Source organism: Vicia villosa, linkage group LG5, assembly GCF_029867415.1.
Source record: "Vicia villosa cultivar HV-30 ecotype Madison, WI linkage group LG5, Vvil1.0, whole genome shotgun sequence".
NCBI lineage: Eukaryota > Viridiplantae > Streptophyta > Magnoliopsida > Fabales > Fabaceae > Vicia > Vicia villosa.
In genome coordinates this window covers 94869599-94886984 of record NC_081184.1, presented here as the reverse complement: position 1 = coordinate 94886984, position 17386 = coordinate 94869599, and positions in this window count along the sequence as shown.

The following is a 17386-nucleotide window of genomic DNA, read 5'->3' as shown; positions in this document are numbered from 1 at the left end:
TTAGTGACTCAAGGAAATAATATTCACAATTTTACATATCTAATACACAGAATTATTACAGGCAAAGATGCCAATGTAGGACTAACCATGAGACAAGCTGAAGCCATGAGAGATTTAGAACAAATTCAATTATATGATTGGAACCATATAATAGAATTTTTACAAGACTTTTATGCCTTAGCAAGCACTTCAGGAAACTATTTTTCTACAGAATTAGGAGAAAGATTATTTACTAAATTACCAGGACCATTAGGTCACGAAATTCATGAAAATTGGAATAAATTAGAAGTTCATAATGAATTTGATAACATTGGAATAAGAATACAATACATTATTTCTGAATTAAAAAAGAAATGTACTTATATTCAAATTCAAAAAGAATTAAAACAAAAGAATGTAGGGTTCTGTAAACAAATTTATACTCCCCAACAATATGGCAAGCATCCTGATGATAAAAACCAAAAGAATCTGCCTAAATTTAAAAGAAATTATGTAAAGAAAAATTACTTAAGAAAATCTAATGCCAGGGAAACCGTATTTAAACAAAGAAAAACATGTTAGAAAATATAACCCTAACAAGACTTATAGAAATACAATTACTTGCTTTGCTTGTAGCAAACCTGGACATTTATCTTCTGTTTGTCCAAACAAACAAAATTTATTTACAAGAGAATCAAATCTTGTATCTACTATAAAAGAATATATCTTAGAAATAACTTCAGATATTTCAGACAACTCTGAAATTTGGAGTATTTGCTCCTTAGAAGGAATAGAAAATGAAGAAATTGAAATTCCTTCTGAAGATGAAAATAATAATAATTATATTCTGTTAGAAAAATTGAAAAAATTCACTTTAAATAAAATAATGGAGCCAAAAAATAAATCTTTAGATTGTAACCATAATTGGAACTACAAAGCTGGAAGTGACAACATTAGATGCTTTAAATGTAATTGGTTTTCTTCCTTTGATAAAAGATGGAAATGCCAAATTTGTTTAAAGCAAATATGTTCAAATTGCATTAAAAAACATTTTAGCATAGAAAACAAAATGGAAGAAATCTTAGAAAATACAAATCTTCCAAAGGATAAAAATTATTCAGAAAATAAGGTAGAAACCAAATTTAAAAACTTAGAAAGTAAGGTAGATAAATTAGAAGCAAGACTTGAATGTCTAGAAGAAAAAATTAAAAAATTAACAAAAACTATTGAAAAAGGAAAATTACCAGCCTATGAAACTAATTTTAAACTAACCAAAATTACTCAGGAAGAAGTTAATATTATAAACAATATAGAAAAACCTTGTGAAATTCCTGTTCCACTAATTTGCAATAAAGAAAAATTGATACAAATTATAATACCAGCAAAAATTAATATTCATGGTTATGAAAACACTTTACCAATTTTAGTAGACTCTGGAGCAACTTCATCTACTATAGATGTAAAAATAATCCCAGAGGGTTTAAAAAATAAAATTGTTAAAGTAAAACCATCATATTCTACACAGTTTGATGGGACTAAATTATTGACAGATTCACAATTTAAAAACCTCCAAGTAAAATTCCAAACAAACTGTAATTATTGGTCTGATTATTATCAATGGTCAAAAATTTGGGTTAGAGATTTGAATCTTTCTGTTCCTGTTATTATGGGATTAGACTTTATTCTTCATAATTCTGGACAAATTAGTATTAATAAGGATTATGTGACAATAAGTAAAAATTGTTCATTAATACCTATTATTTCAAACTTCAAACCACAAATAAAATCTGAATCCTGTAATTGCAAGGGAAATAAGGATGAATGTTCTTGCAAGAATATAGAACAACAAGATTTAGATTTAGATTTAGATTTAGATACAGACAATGGCATAGAAAGTGAGTTACACTTAATAGATACTACACATTTCACGAAAAACCTACAAAATTATGATCTAGAACAGATAATTAAAAAATTAGAAAAAATTGAAATAATAGGAGAAAATCCTACAAAATTTTGGGAAAGAAATAAAACCGTATGTAAGTTAGAAATTATCAACCCAGATATTACTATTAAATCACCTAATTTTAAGTATGGCAATTGGGAACAAGAAGAATTAAAATGCACACTAACCAATTGTTGAAATTAGGAATTATTCAAAAATCAAATTCTAGACATAGAACCCCTGCTTTTATTGTTCAAAAAGAAGCAGAAAAGAAAAGAGGACAATCTAGAATGGTTTTTGATTATAGAAGATTAAATGACAATACATTCGAAGACGGATATTGTATACCTGACAAAGACACCTTAATTAACAAAATTCAAGGTAAAAATTGGTTTTCTAAATTTGATCTAAAATCAGGTTTTTGGCAAGTAAAAATGCATAAAGACAGCATTGAGTGGACAGCTTTCTCTTGTCCATTAGGATATTTTGAATGGCTAGTTATGCCATTTGGACTTAAAAATGCTCCACAAATTTTTCAAAGAATGATGGATGACATTTTTAAAGAATGTTACAATTTTACTTGTGTTTATATTGATGATGTTCTTGTTTTTTCTAAATCTGAAAAAGAACATTTAGAACATTTATATATAATTTTTTCTTTATTCGAAAAACATGGCTTAATAATATCAAAAAAGAAAATTGAAATTGGAAAAAATTATATCTCTTTTTTAGGAGCGGAAATAGGAAATGGAACTATTAAATTACAACCTCATATTTCTAGAAAGATTTTAGAATTTCCAGATAAATTGGAAGACTTAAAACAATTACAATCTTTTCTAGGATTAGTAAATTATGTTAGGCCATATTTCAAAAATTTGTCTAAATTAACTTCTCCTTTATATAATAAGGCACAACAAAAAGGAGTTAGAAAATTTAATGATCAAGACATTAAAATAGTTCAACAATTAAAAGAACAAATTAAAGCATTAGAACCATTGGCTTTACCATTAGAATCAGATTATTTAATTATAGAAACTGATGGGTGTGAATTAGGATGGGGAGGAATCTTAATCAAAAAACCCAATGAATTTTCTTTAAAGTCATTAGAAAAAATTTGTAGATATACTTCAGGAGTATTCAAAGAAAAAGGATATTTAACATCACTTGACTATGAAATTTTAGCTATTATTTATGTGTTGGAAAAATTTGCTTTATTTATTTTATCTAAAAAACAAATTACTATTAGAACTGATTGTGAAGCAATAGTAAAATTTGCAGATACAAAAAATGAAAGAAAATTAACCTCTAATAGATGGCTTAAATTTAGAGAATTTGTCTTAAATAGAGGATTTAAGATAAAATGGGAACATATTAAAGGAAAAGATAATAAAATACCAGATTTATTATCTAGAAAATTGTTACATAATTAACAATTGTGCCTGGATATTTCAGAAAAATACAGGAAATTCAGACATTACAAATGGCAGGCAAAGTCATTGACTTTGATGTAACCAAATTAAAGACATTTCCTGAAAAGGAGCAATTCAAAACATCTTTGAGAAATCAGCTCAAAGAAGAAGAAACATGTCTTTTAGACAACATTTGGAACTTATCCACCACCTCTCAAGGTAACAGCAAGAAAGTAGCAGTAATAAATGCATTAGCATCTTATTTTGCTACTGGAAGACATTTTAGCAAAAAACCATTTGTTTGCTATACATTATTCACAGGTCCAAAGGCTGGAGTTTATTTAGATTGGGAAGAAATGGCCCAATTAATTGAAGAAATTAAATTATTTCCAAGATATGGTCAACCCTTGTATAAAGGATTCTATGATATACAAGAGGCCATAGACACGGTAACTAAGAATTGTGGAAATGATATTATCATATCACCACGAGTTCTTAAATACCAAAATTATTTAAAACACTTGGAAACCTTTGGTGACCAAGAGTTTTTACACGAAATTCAAAACATTGTTCCTAAAGGCAAAGGAAAAGAAGTTTCCTTAAGACCACAAATTCCACTGAAAGAACAAAAAACTTTCAGTGAAACACTAAATTCTTCAAAAATTCCAAAAATCACCACAAGTTTGGTAAATTTGGGAAAACCATCAATTCAGACACCGCCCAAGACTTCTGTAGAAGAAATGGGAATAAAAACATTTATTTTGTTACAAGAAGCCTTGAGCCAAATTTGTAACAACCAAATTATTCACAACGGAATCTCTACTGAATGGGATTTTGTTCACAATAATTATAAACAATGCCAAAACATGTTTGAAGACTGCCCTGAAAATCAAGAGGGTGAATGTTACTGTCAACTAGATTCTGCCATTAGGAAGGCAAGAATTTCTTTGCCAACTTTTAAAACATTCAAATTCAGAGATTATCCTATATCACTAACTAATTTGCTTAAACATGGACTGGTAAGTGTAATTAATGTTCCACCATTATATGACTTCACTCCTTACTTACCAGCATTTCTAGCAGATACATTAGAAACTATAATTCCAGAATTTCCACAAAATGCAAAACTGGAAATAACATCGTTATATCCAGATTTTCACAATAATTGTCCAAGTCATCACTTAATCTGGCTATATTTCAAGAATTTGGACATTGAATTTGAAGAATTCCAAGTACAAAATTCTGGTCCAAAGACCTTACACTTGGAAGACCTCCCACAGCAGATAGAAATTGCTAGAGCCAAAATAATTTCCAAAGACTTTGGCTGGTCCAAATACAAAATGGACGAAAAGAATCTTCTAAGAGAAGATAAAACAGGGAAAATTTATTGTAATTCAGATATTACAAAAAATTTCTTTTTCCCTTTTGAAGTCAAACATTCAAGGCCGAAATTGGTAGAGGCATATAGGAGAAGAAGCACATCATGGGGAAAAAGATCAGCATCCTCAGAATCCTCACAGGATAATCCTCTAATTGTGTAAATTTCAAAAAGGATACGTCACTGATGACGTAAAATTGGGAGAAATTATTGCCGACAAGAAAAAGGCTAAAAAAGATAATTATTAAGGGAACAGTTACTTGACCCTTCAAAGATATGAAAGGGTAATTCTGACACAAAAGGCTACGAAAGGGGGCATGTCCCTTTCAACTTCTATCATGTACATTACTAATAAGTGAAGTTAGGTGTAAAGTTGTCTTGTTGGTATTAAAGTAAATAGTACTTTAGATAAGGCTAGATATTAGTATCTTATCTTTTCATAATGTACAAATAATAAAGTATTGTTCTCTAGAGACTTCCCCTTTACTTATAAAAGGAAGCTCTCACCATGTTTGTAAACACACCACTACGAATACTACTTCTCATAACTCTTCATATGCAATCAAATATAACCTATGTTTTTCAACATGCTTAGTTTCAATTTCCAGCACTAAATTCCTTATTCCTAATTCTTATTGCTCTCAAAAGGTATGAGTTTTTAAGCAAATAGTTTAACTTGTTTATGTATGTTTATCTTATTACTAGTATTAATTCATGTTTATTTTACAATCAAAAGACGTAAATCCTGTTTGAACCGAATGTGTTCTAGTCTAAAGAAATAATCCGATAGGGAAAATCCAGAGAGAAAAATAGTACCGCTAGGATGAAGTTCTTAGACGATAAGGAACATTGACACAGAGGTTGTCTCTGGAAGAAACTCTGTGGAAGTAGGTTAGGGATGAAAAGGTGAGATTCTTAGATAAACAAGGACTATTTACTATTAATATGAATAAACATACATAAATAAGTTAAACAAGTGTGAAGAACTTATACCTCAAGAGAAACAAGCAATAAGAAGAAGGAATATTTTCATAAAACAAAAACACCTTTTACTCAAAAGAAAATAAATTTAATTTAATGGAACTAGAAAATAAAAATTCTAATTTCAAAACACAGAGGTATTTTTCAAATTATTTTGGATTTGATTATTCTGAACTTAATTCCACCAAACAATTATCAGGACTCGTTTTTATCCAAAATTTTGATGAAAAAATAACATACTTACTTCAGGCATTCCCATACCCTGATCTAGTTAAAATTATTCTAAAGAAATTAAAATTTTCCTATTTTCAAGAAAAAATAACATTAGAGACATTACAAGACATAGTAGAAAAAGATTTTGAAGAACATGAATTGAAATGTCTAGTTAGTAATCTAAATGAATTCACTTCCACTTCACTTCATTTAGACTTTTTTGAAGGACATTTTTATGGAGATCATTCACAGGTATTTTACAGAATGAGAAACCATAGAAAAATTCAACCAAGAGTAACTCTAAATTTTAGGAGGTTTAATCCTACAAATTCGGATGGTTCTATAAATTTTGATGAAGATGGATATGAGACAGACTAAATTATCTCAACATAATTCTGATCACATGTATCTGACATTTACATCTCTTTACATTTACAATTTTACCTATCACACTATTTAAAGATGGATATGAGACAGACTAAATTATCTCAACATAATTCTGATCACATGTATCTGACATTTACATCTCTTTACATTTACAATTTTACCTATCACACTATTTAATTTTTTTTTTTTTTTTTTTTTTTTTTTTTTTTTTTTTTTATGAGAAGTAGTATTCGTAGTGGTGTGTTTACAAACATGGTGAGAGCTTCCTTTTATAAGTAAAGGGGAAGTCTCTAGAGAACAATACTTTATTATTTGTACATTATGAAAAGATAAGATACTAATATCTAGCCTTATCTAAAGTACTATTTACTTTAATACCAACAAGACAACTTTACACCTAACTTCACTTATTAGTAATGTACATGATAGAAGTTGAAAGGGACATGCCCCCTTTCGTAGCCTTTTGTGTCAGAATTACCCTTTCATATCTTTGAAGGGTCAAGTAACTGTTCCCTTAATAATTATCTTTTTTAGCCTTTTTCTTGTCGGCAATAATTTCTCCCAATTTTACGTCATCAGTGACGTATCCTTTTTGAAATTTACACAATTAGAGGATTATCCTGTGAGGATTCTGAGGATTATCCTGTTAGTATAGAAATATATAAAAGCACTTCAAAAAATATATTATTATGAGAAAACTACATTCATTTTCTTTGAACTCTTATTTTAAAATATGCACTAACATCCCTTTTATATATATATATATATATATATATATATATATATATATATATATATATATATATATATATATATATATATATATATATATATATATATTTTAGCGACGAACTTATAATTATAGGTAAATGTCATCTATATTTATGATTTTTGACAGTCACTAAAGACTAGGGGGTGTCAGTATCATTTTAATAAACTTCAAAAGAGTTCAATACATATTTTAAAACTAAAAAGGATGTTAGTGTAATTTTAAAAGACATAAGGGGAGGTGAGTGTAATCTACCATATTATTATTATTATTATTATTAATATTATTATTATAGAAGAAAAGAAACACTTTTGGACCGGCCTCATGCAGATGATAAAAAAGGTTTAATTTTTCCTATCATATAAATATCATAATTTGCATTAAATTTTTGAGGAAATTTTTTACTAGGGAGCATGAATACATAGTGTTGGACTAAGCATCTTTGTGAGAGACACAACACTTATTCATCCAAAATCTTAAGGTGATAGGTGAGTGGATTCTCCCACTTATAAATGTTTTTCCCACTACTCACACTTGCTATATATTCTCAACACTTCCGGTCAAGTGTGAGTCCACAATGCTCCCCCTCAAGTGGAAGCTCTTTTCCACATACACTTGTACTGGCGTTGAAACTCTTTCAACAAGACACTCTTTACCCACATGCGGGACGCTTACCCTTGCCCGTGTGGGGTACTTTTCGATAGTAGTAACTCGGTCCCTTTCTCAAACCAAAGGCTCATGATCTCATATGTTGAGGGAATTTTTTATTAGAGATCATATATACATAGTGTTGGACTAGACACCTTTGTGAGGGACACACCACTTATTCATCCAAAACCTTAAGGTGATAGGTGAGTGGATTCTCCCACTTATAAATGCATTCTCTACTACTCACACTAGCTATATATTCTCAACAAAAACATGTACTATTTTCGATGCATGCACTACTACAAAGAATCTCTTTTACCTTGGTTTGAAAAAGGAATTTTACCCCGGTTTTATGTTAGAGCATGTTAGAGCATTTTGTCACTTAGGTCATTTTTCCTTTGTTATGCTAGTGGACTTTTACTTCAACAAATAAATTTGAAGATCAATTTAAAACTTGAATTGGATATTTAGAGTTTTAAATTGACACTGTTTATTGATACAGCTCAATTTTACAAAACAAAAAACATATAAATTTTCACGTAAATGTTGAATCGTAAATGTTAGTATAGAAATATATAAAAGCACTTAAAAAATATATTATTATGGGAAAACTACATTCATTTTCTTTGAACTCTTATTTTAAAATATACACTAACATCCCTTAAGTATATATCAACAGATATTTTTAACGACGAACTTATAATTACGACGAACTTATAATTATAGGTAAATGTCATCTATACTTATGGTTTTTGGCAGTCACTAAAGACTAGGGGGTGTCAGTATCATTTTAGTAAACTTCAAAAGAGTTCAATGCATATTTTAAAACTAAAAGGGATGTTAGTGTAATTTTAAAAGACATAAGGGGAGGTGAGTGTAATCTACCATAAGTGGATTCTCCCACTTATAAATGCATTCCCTACTACTCACACTAGCTATATATTTTCAACAAAAACATGTACTATTTCCGATGCATGCACTACTACAAAGAATCTCTTTTACCTTGGTTTGAAAAAGGAATTTTACCTCGGTTTTATAGGCAAGTGTCATACCCCAACTTTTGACCCTATGATCCCACCTCATTTTCATTGAATCTCAAAGAGTGTGATCATCATTCATTTCATATAAAATCATTCATGAATCATTTTCTAAACAAAAATATACAAAAAGATTATGTTTGCTTGTTTCCCAAGATAGGTGATTGATCAAGGAGCTCAGGCAAATGAGGGTTTTGAAGCTCACAAAGGGACCCAAGTTCTCTCATATGCTCAAGTGATTTCCATCATCAATTTTCAAGTCCAAATGTGCTTCAATTCAACATCAACAACTTTCAAATTCATCTGGTACCTAAACTAGGGTTTTGACCTAATTTTCTGAGGAAGTTGACTTTTGGTCAAAGCTTGGTCTTAAGGCTCAAATCATGATTCAAGGCTCTCAAGTGATCCATTATAGTCCAATCATATCATCCATTTGGTTAGAAGAGTTTGAATTAATTAGTATTTGAAAGAATGCAGTTCAGTTGGAAAAGTCAATTGTGCAATGATTAACTTTGACTTTTGGGAAATTTGGTCAACTATGGACTTCTAAGTTCAAAAATCATAAATATATGATTATTTAATCCATTTGATCAAGTTTAATCAAGAAAATCAATCAAAAGTTTAAAAAGTCAAATTTAGGGTTTTGACTATTTTTCTAAGTTATGGAGTTTTTATATGGTTAAGCACTCAACTTTGGAGGCTTGTAACTTCTGCATTAGGCAACCATTTTTCATGCTCCAAAGGTCAAATTAAAGAGCAAATTACATTCTACAACTTTGTACATGAGGAGGAATTCCCAAAAGATGCAAGGATTTTGAGTTATGAAGCCATGAAGTTGATGTCATTTTTCAACACTTAGAATATTTTTCAAGGCAGAATTGTTTCCAAAAAGTACCTAACTTTGAGGCCATTTTCAACAAGGATCCCTTGTGAATTTGAGAAAACACCAAAGTTGTAAAGGATGTTCAGTGTTTTCCAAAATGTACAAGAACTCATCCATAGCATTTGTGAGCAAAGAGAATCGAATTTGTGAAGAAGGCACCATGAAGATGTTCTTAAGGTCCATTTTTGTGATCAAACAAGTTGTAAACTCATCCAAACCTGCAAGATCTCTATTGATATTACACAACTTTCTGTAGCGGGCAAATCTAATATCGAAGCCATTGACTGACTTGACTCGTTATTTCAGTGAAAGTCGCCACCGCGCTTTATTGTTTCCAAAGGAAAAGGGAAAAGAGCAAAATAAACCCAAAGTTTGTTTTTAAACAAAAAGATATCTTAGGTATGGGTGTTGATTATACAAGGGGAAGGTTTTAAGCATCCCTCATAAAATAAAAAAGCTAGGGAAAGAACGATCTAACCAAAATAAGAAGCCAACACTTGGCATTGAGAGTCAAGGTAGATTTCCCATCCTTTGGACTACCAACACTAAACCAACACATTACCACTTGGGAATCCAGATGAACTTGATTATCCTTAGCACAACTTGCACCAAGCCTTTGGAATACATCATAAAATCTTGATGAAAATCGGGCAGAGTAACGGCTGCGTACAGATGAATTCCTTATCACAATGCATTGGAATTAACCATCAAGGACTTTCGAGGACATACCTGCATACACAAACAGACAATAACCCAAAGCCAGAGAGAATAACAATCGGATAACAAGGTCTAGAGGGGATAAGTCCAAAAGGTCCAGGTCTCCAAAATGCTCGGGATATTACCCAATAGTCCATAGAGAGCCTTAAGTATTTTTTATGATTTTTAGTTGTTTATTAGTGTTTTAGCACAAAAATAAAATATGGTCTGAATGGACAAAAGGAAAATGGAGGAAACATAAACAATACGTCCAAATGGACAAAGGGAAAATAGCGGAAACATAAACATACATCCAAATGGACAAAGAGAAAATAGCGGAAACATAAACATGATGAATGATAAAATGAAGCATAAAGCGAGAAATATAAAGAGCAATATAATAAAGTGCGGAAATTAAAGGCAATTGTTAATTGTTAGCAAGATGACCATCTTGAAACTTGTCAAGTATATCATCAATGTTAGTAATAAATATCGATGGTGAGTGAATGATGATCTTGGGATTAAATTCAATGAAAGTTCATCAGAATCTTGATAGAATCATAACGACTACACGATAAACTTCCATAAGTTTTAAACCAACCGCATACAATCTCGACCATATTTGATTTTTTTTCCGATTTGGAACAATGAATGTTGCGCTATGTTAAGCAGATCGCCAAGTAACTTATGTAAAAGTTACCCTATAACGAGGCCGGTCAACAATTTTTGTGCTAATGCATGCGAGAGAAACGATATGTATATCGTTCTCCGAAAACAATACCGTACGAAAAGAAATTAGGTAGCGGTCTCATCTTCATCAACAATCCCAAAGAATTCCAATGATATCGAAGATTTCCATCGACCAAAATAAAAAGAAATAAAAGATGGAATCACATTCAAAGGTTCCTTCCATTTTCAAGTTCAATCACTTAATATTGTGGATTCGGATTTTCATCCTATCAATGCCTTAAGTCCATTTACTTTGAAGAGGAATTAGACCTCTAAACTTTAATTAAAAGAAAACATCAAAAGAATGGAGTAGTTGAAGAATTAGAACCAAAAACAAGTTAAAAAAGCAACAAAAACACATTCTTCCTCCAGAAAATCGATTTACCCCTGTAGAAAATCGATTTCCTGAGTGTAGTTTTTTCAAATCTGGCGCAAACAGAGTTTGGAAATTGATTTACCTTTGTAGGAAATCGATTTCATGAGTGCAGTTTTCAAAAAACAGTATTAGAAAGCACAAAACCTTGGTTAAAGATATCAACAAACACCTTGTGATCTTGGATACCATTGTGCACGAAATTTCCATCAAATAGAATCAATGTAGCACCAAAGGTGCATCACACACAAACAACAATGAATCACATCTTGGAGTATGGAAATGGATCAAAAATTTACCAATTAGAATCAACCTCTTCAAGAAGAATCCTCCAAATGCTTTGATCTCTCAACAATTGAAGAAGAAAATGTGTTTGGATGAAGGTTTTGCTCAAAGTTAGTGAGGTTCAATGTGGAGCTCACTAACTTTTTATGGAAGAATATAGCTTTGAGTGATTTGGGAAAGGGATGGGAAGAGAAAATGCAAGAGTTTCTTTGGCTCTCAAATCTTGCCAAATGAAGAGGTAGAGGCCTCTATTTATAGAATTGGAAGTGAGGGTAGTGGCAATTTGGTAATTGTCTCTTGGAGATTAATTTGAATTTAATTGGTAAAATGGGGTTAATGAAGAGAATTAATTATGGTGATGAGGTGGAATATTAGTATGATAATGAATAATCAAGGGAATGTGATTGGTGCCAAAATGATGTCATGCTTCCTTCTTTTTTTTTCAAATTTCGTCCATGGAAATCGATTTCCCATATGGGTAAATCGATTTCCTTAGCAAAATTTTCAAATAAATTTCTTTTAGAACTGCTTTAGTTCTTGCTCGATCTCTTACCCGTAAAACACAAACAAAAGAAATAAAATGAATATTTTTGGATTTTGGTTAGTATAAAACAAATTAAACAAATATATGTTCTTGATGGTTCCCCTTAAAGATGAAGTAAGCACAATACTGAAAACGAATATTCAAGATGGAGTTCTTGATTAATGATTGAGATGCAAATGATGTATGATATTAGGGTCAAAAATTGGGGTATGACAAATGCCCCATATTTAAGTTTCTTCTATCCGGAGACACGATGATTGGAAATCTTCGTTTCGACGCGATCGAAGAAACTTAAATATAAAACACATAATTTTTGAACCTAAGATGTAATGAAATGTTTAATGAATGCATCTGACACTACTAGGGAATATGGGGAACACATCATCGCTCGGGAGAAGAAACAATTCCACTAGGGGAAACAAATGTCTTGTGGGAAGAACTTCACTGGAGAAAACAAGACTTTATTGGGGAAACGAGACTTTGCTGGGAAAAGAAACTTCATTGGGGAAAATATTTCGCATCAGAGAGTTTAAAGCATCATCTTTCACAGGGGATGAGAGAATACTTCAGCTTTCACTGAAGGTGGACTACCAGCTTTCACTGAAGGTAGGAAGAGATCTAAACGTTGACTTTTACCGAAGATGTGGATACAACAAGGATACACCGACTTTCACTGAGGGTGAGCTACCACTCTTTCACTGAAGGTAGAAAAAGGATACACCGACTTTCACTAAGGGTGAGCTACCAATATTTCACTGAAGGTAGAAAAAGGATACATCGACTTTCACTGAGGGTGAGCTACCAGTCTTTTACTGAAGGTAGAAAAAGTATACACCGACTTTCACTGAGGGTGATCTACCAGTATTTCACTGAAGGTAGAAAAGCAAACAAAGGTATATCAACAACACTTTTCTTTTTCAAAGATCAAGGGTGCAAACACAAGTCCACAATCTCAACAAGAGTCATCCAGCGACCAAAGTTCAATCCATGAACAAATGGAAAGAAACTCTCAAATAAGAATGGATCAAGTGAGGGCATAACTAACTTGATTTTTCTGTTCATAAACATGTTGAACAGAAGAAGTGAAACACATATCATCCACATAGAAACAAATTCAGTGGGGAATTAAAAGGAAGAGCATACTTCCCTGCCTAGAGATACTCTAAATGAAAGAGGACTCTGATGAAAGTAAACTTCTCATGACGACATAAAGAATGTATGACTATTTTTTATGCATGCTTATGATATATATGCTGCCAAAACTAACAAAAGGATTAACTTAGTATAGACAAAATTCAACACTAGTATAGTCAAGCATGTCTCAGGCAGAATACTTGAGGTATCATCCGCAAACATGAGCTCAGAGCAGCTGTAATAAGCTTTTAATGGCTGGGAATGAGTTCTTCCCCACACTAGGGTCAATGCCAGATGGGAGATCAAGATAGCTGGGTTCTATGACATATTCAAACCATTCCAGCGTCATACCAAACTAGAATATATTCTTTTTAACCATGAAAGCATCACCATTTCCATCCCTTTTGGTATACTCATGAATCAAAATAAATCCCTTTTATATTTTTTCAAAAAGAATTTGTAGAAATTATAATTTTCTTTTTGTTTCAAAAATTACTATCGATAATAAATGACATTTTAAGAAATATGAAAGAAATAAGATTACAAATAACGGATAAAGGCTGAAACTTTATTAATAGAATGGTAGTCTGCAAATGGCAAGACTCCATCGATGATTACAAAGTTTGGAAAGTGGTAATTTCCATGGAAAAGATACATTGAAATGTAATGACCCTATCCTCTCTCACAACTTCGAACCTCTGAGCTAAGGCTTCCGTCGAAATGTGTTGAACTTCTCATGACCACAGATGATTACTGATGATCAAGTCTTGTTTGATGTAGTTACTTTCCATGAATCCCTAACTTTTGCCTTGTTGATGCTCTGCCCGGTATTATTGTCTAATGTTTGGCTAAAACATATAATAGCAGCAAAAGGTCAGAATGTGAATCTTGCAAGTTTATAAAGACAAAACAGGTACAAGCAAGATGTTATATGGAATGTCATGACATCAACTCATGACATCGCGCCTGCAGAACTGGAAGAAGATTCAGTTTGGTTTAAAACAGATACAGAATATTCTATGTGAATATTATGTAATCCTATGCGGCGCATATTTAAAGGTCAAAAGAATAATTGAAGAATCAGATCAGAAGATTGAAGATTCAGCAGTTTCTAAATTAGGAAACTCAGGATTAAAAGACCTTATTTGTAGCAGAATATTTTCTGTGATTTGTAACAGCCATAGTGTTGTGATTTGTAAACCCAAGCCCAATTGGGATCAGGTTATAAATAGGAAACTTTGTAACCTAGTTTTGTAAGCTAGCCAAGTATTATCAAGATGTAGTCATTAGGGTTAGCCGTGTAGGTGAACCTCCCGGTTTGTGGGAAGGTCACTAATTTGTCCTTCTCGAAACCTGTAGGTTAGAGAAGTGATTGTCCTCACTTGAAACCTGTAGGTAAGAGTTGAGTATTGTAAGCTTGATTGAAGCTGTGAAGCAGATCAAGTATGTGTTCATTGTTAATTGTGTAAATAGCTGTTGCAGGGTTGTAACAGTTAGGTATCACCGGGGAGTGAGCAGAGGTTTTCTTATCTTGGATGGAGTTCTGAGATAGAGACTGCATTGGGTAGTGACTAGGTAAACCAGAGGTTGTTTATCTGTAAATCAGAGGTTATTTATATAAAATAGTACTACTGATAGTGGAATCTTCTTCCTGGCTTGGTAGCCCTCAGAGTAGGTAGTTAGACCGAAGTGGGTTAATAATTAACTGTGTTATTTATCTTCTGCATTGTTTGTTCAGTTATGAATGTTATGACTTTGTCTATAACATCAGGTTCAGAAGTGTTAGCTGTTCCTATACAGAACCACGTAATATAATAATCTGGTTATGTATGCTGAACATGTGTGATCCCCGATCTCATTGACTCTTTCCTAAGAGTAATCAAATAATGAGGGATCCTTGTATTCTGCTTGTGCTACATTAATAACAGATCTGATGTCTTGACATTAGAATTGACACCCGAGTCTGTCATACCAGAATTTTCAATTGGTATCAGAGCAGGCATCCTGTCTGTTTCTGGATGAGATCCGTAAGGGATAAATTCTGGTTGTGGTAAAAGCAGAAGAATGTTTGAACAAATAATGTTCATATTGTATGGTCCCTTGAAGTGGAGGATGGACCTATATGATTAGATCAACCTGACCTAAGAGCTGTGATGCTGGAACGAAGAGTGATAAGTCCAAGGACTTCATGCGGGAGTGAAGAACTTGAATTTAACTACAAATTCAACAGGTATCTATGAATAGAGAAGAAGCTCATCAAAACCTTCATGCGGGAGTGAAGATATTGATAAGGTAACCTTTGTTGTTTGTGAGTTCATCAAGTCAGGATTTTGGTTTGGTCTAATCAGTTTCTTGGTGCAGAAGCAAGCATTGTGCAAGGTTGAGTAATACTCAGTCTGTAGTTGTCATGCTTACTACTAACACTTAAAGTAAGCATTGTGTGAATTCTGTTGATATATGACTATTTTTCCGCTGCATAGTCTCTGAGAAACCCTAGGGTTATGAAGGATCAACAGAATGTATGGCATGTATAGACAGTTATAATTAAAGTGTCAAAGATACTTGAGTAATCTCTCAAGTCCACTCATAATGGCATGGTTTATTAGAGCTGATGAATGTCACCTGATCAATGATGTTCATAATTATCTGCAAGTGTGTACCTTGAAATCTTTAAGGTTGAAGTGTTCCTAGAAGGAGGAACAAATGTCATATCTGATGTTAGGACATTAAGAACGGGTATGCAGCTACCAGCAGAAGAACAAATGTTCTGGTGCTGAACTAATGTAGTGTGAGAACATTGGTTTGGAACCTACTCCTGATCTGGAAGAGGTGACATCTGGCTAAGTTATTCAGGACACGATTAACATGTGCTCAGTTCCACTAAGAAAAACTCATAAAGGTATTCTTTTCTAATCCTTTATGTTGTACTTTTGAAGAGCCTATATCTGTAAGTTTCCTCTGATCAACGAAACTAGATAAGTATTCATAACCATAGAGAAGTTGTTGAAGCTGAATACTGTATCTCTGTCATAGTGAAATATGGTTAAGAATGTGTATTGCCCTAGTTGTTATCCAGAAAGGGTAGTATGTTTTTAAATAAAGGAGTTCAGATGAATCTGACTAATTCAGTGTTATGCTGTGACTAAGTCTGTTCCAGAAACCTAGCTGAGGGAATCTCCTCTACAGGTACAGACCTTGACATCCTTCATCTCAAAATCAGAATTAAAGTGTGAAGAAAAAGCTATTGAGATGTTGGCTATTCCATCCCTTGATGTGTCTGGATATTGCTGACTATTGGATTATTCTGTTATTAACCTGAGTATGGTCAATTTGACATTAAAGATGTTAACCAAGAACCATGAAGGATGATGTCACATCTGATGTTACAACATCTCAAGATCTTCAGTTATTTTATGTATTTGCCAAGAACAGAAAGTAAAAATGTGACGAGGTAATCAGTCAGAATGACCTAGTGTGAGTAGCAAATTCTAACTGAAAAGTTTGTAAGTACTTTGACGGGAGACTTAGTACTTAGTAGGTTTAGAACCTGGATGCTGAGAAGAAGTTCTTACAACCATGAGTTCTCAATTATCTTCACAAATCAAAGAAGAAGGCAAGAGTCTCTGATGTGGGATACTGATTCTGTAAAATATATTGATGGGAGCTGGATATTTACAAAGTCTGTATAAAACAACTCAGACATGTATATTGAAGATCAATTTATGGTTATACAATCATAGTTTTTTCTATTCCAAGTTACATAATGTGGCAATCTGGATCTTGTGTAGCAAGCAAACTGAGGTTTCTAAACTTGGAATCTGTGGAAAATTCCAAATGAAGGGAACTTCAAGGACAAACATCAAAGATGTCCTAAAGTTGTATATCTCAGGGGGAGTAAAAGAGTATGAATATCAGCAAAGACAATGTTTTTCTACATCTTTTCATTTGAAAAGTATCTCAAAGACTAATCTTAAAGAAAGAAGAACAGAGTCACACAAA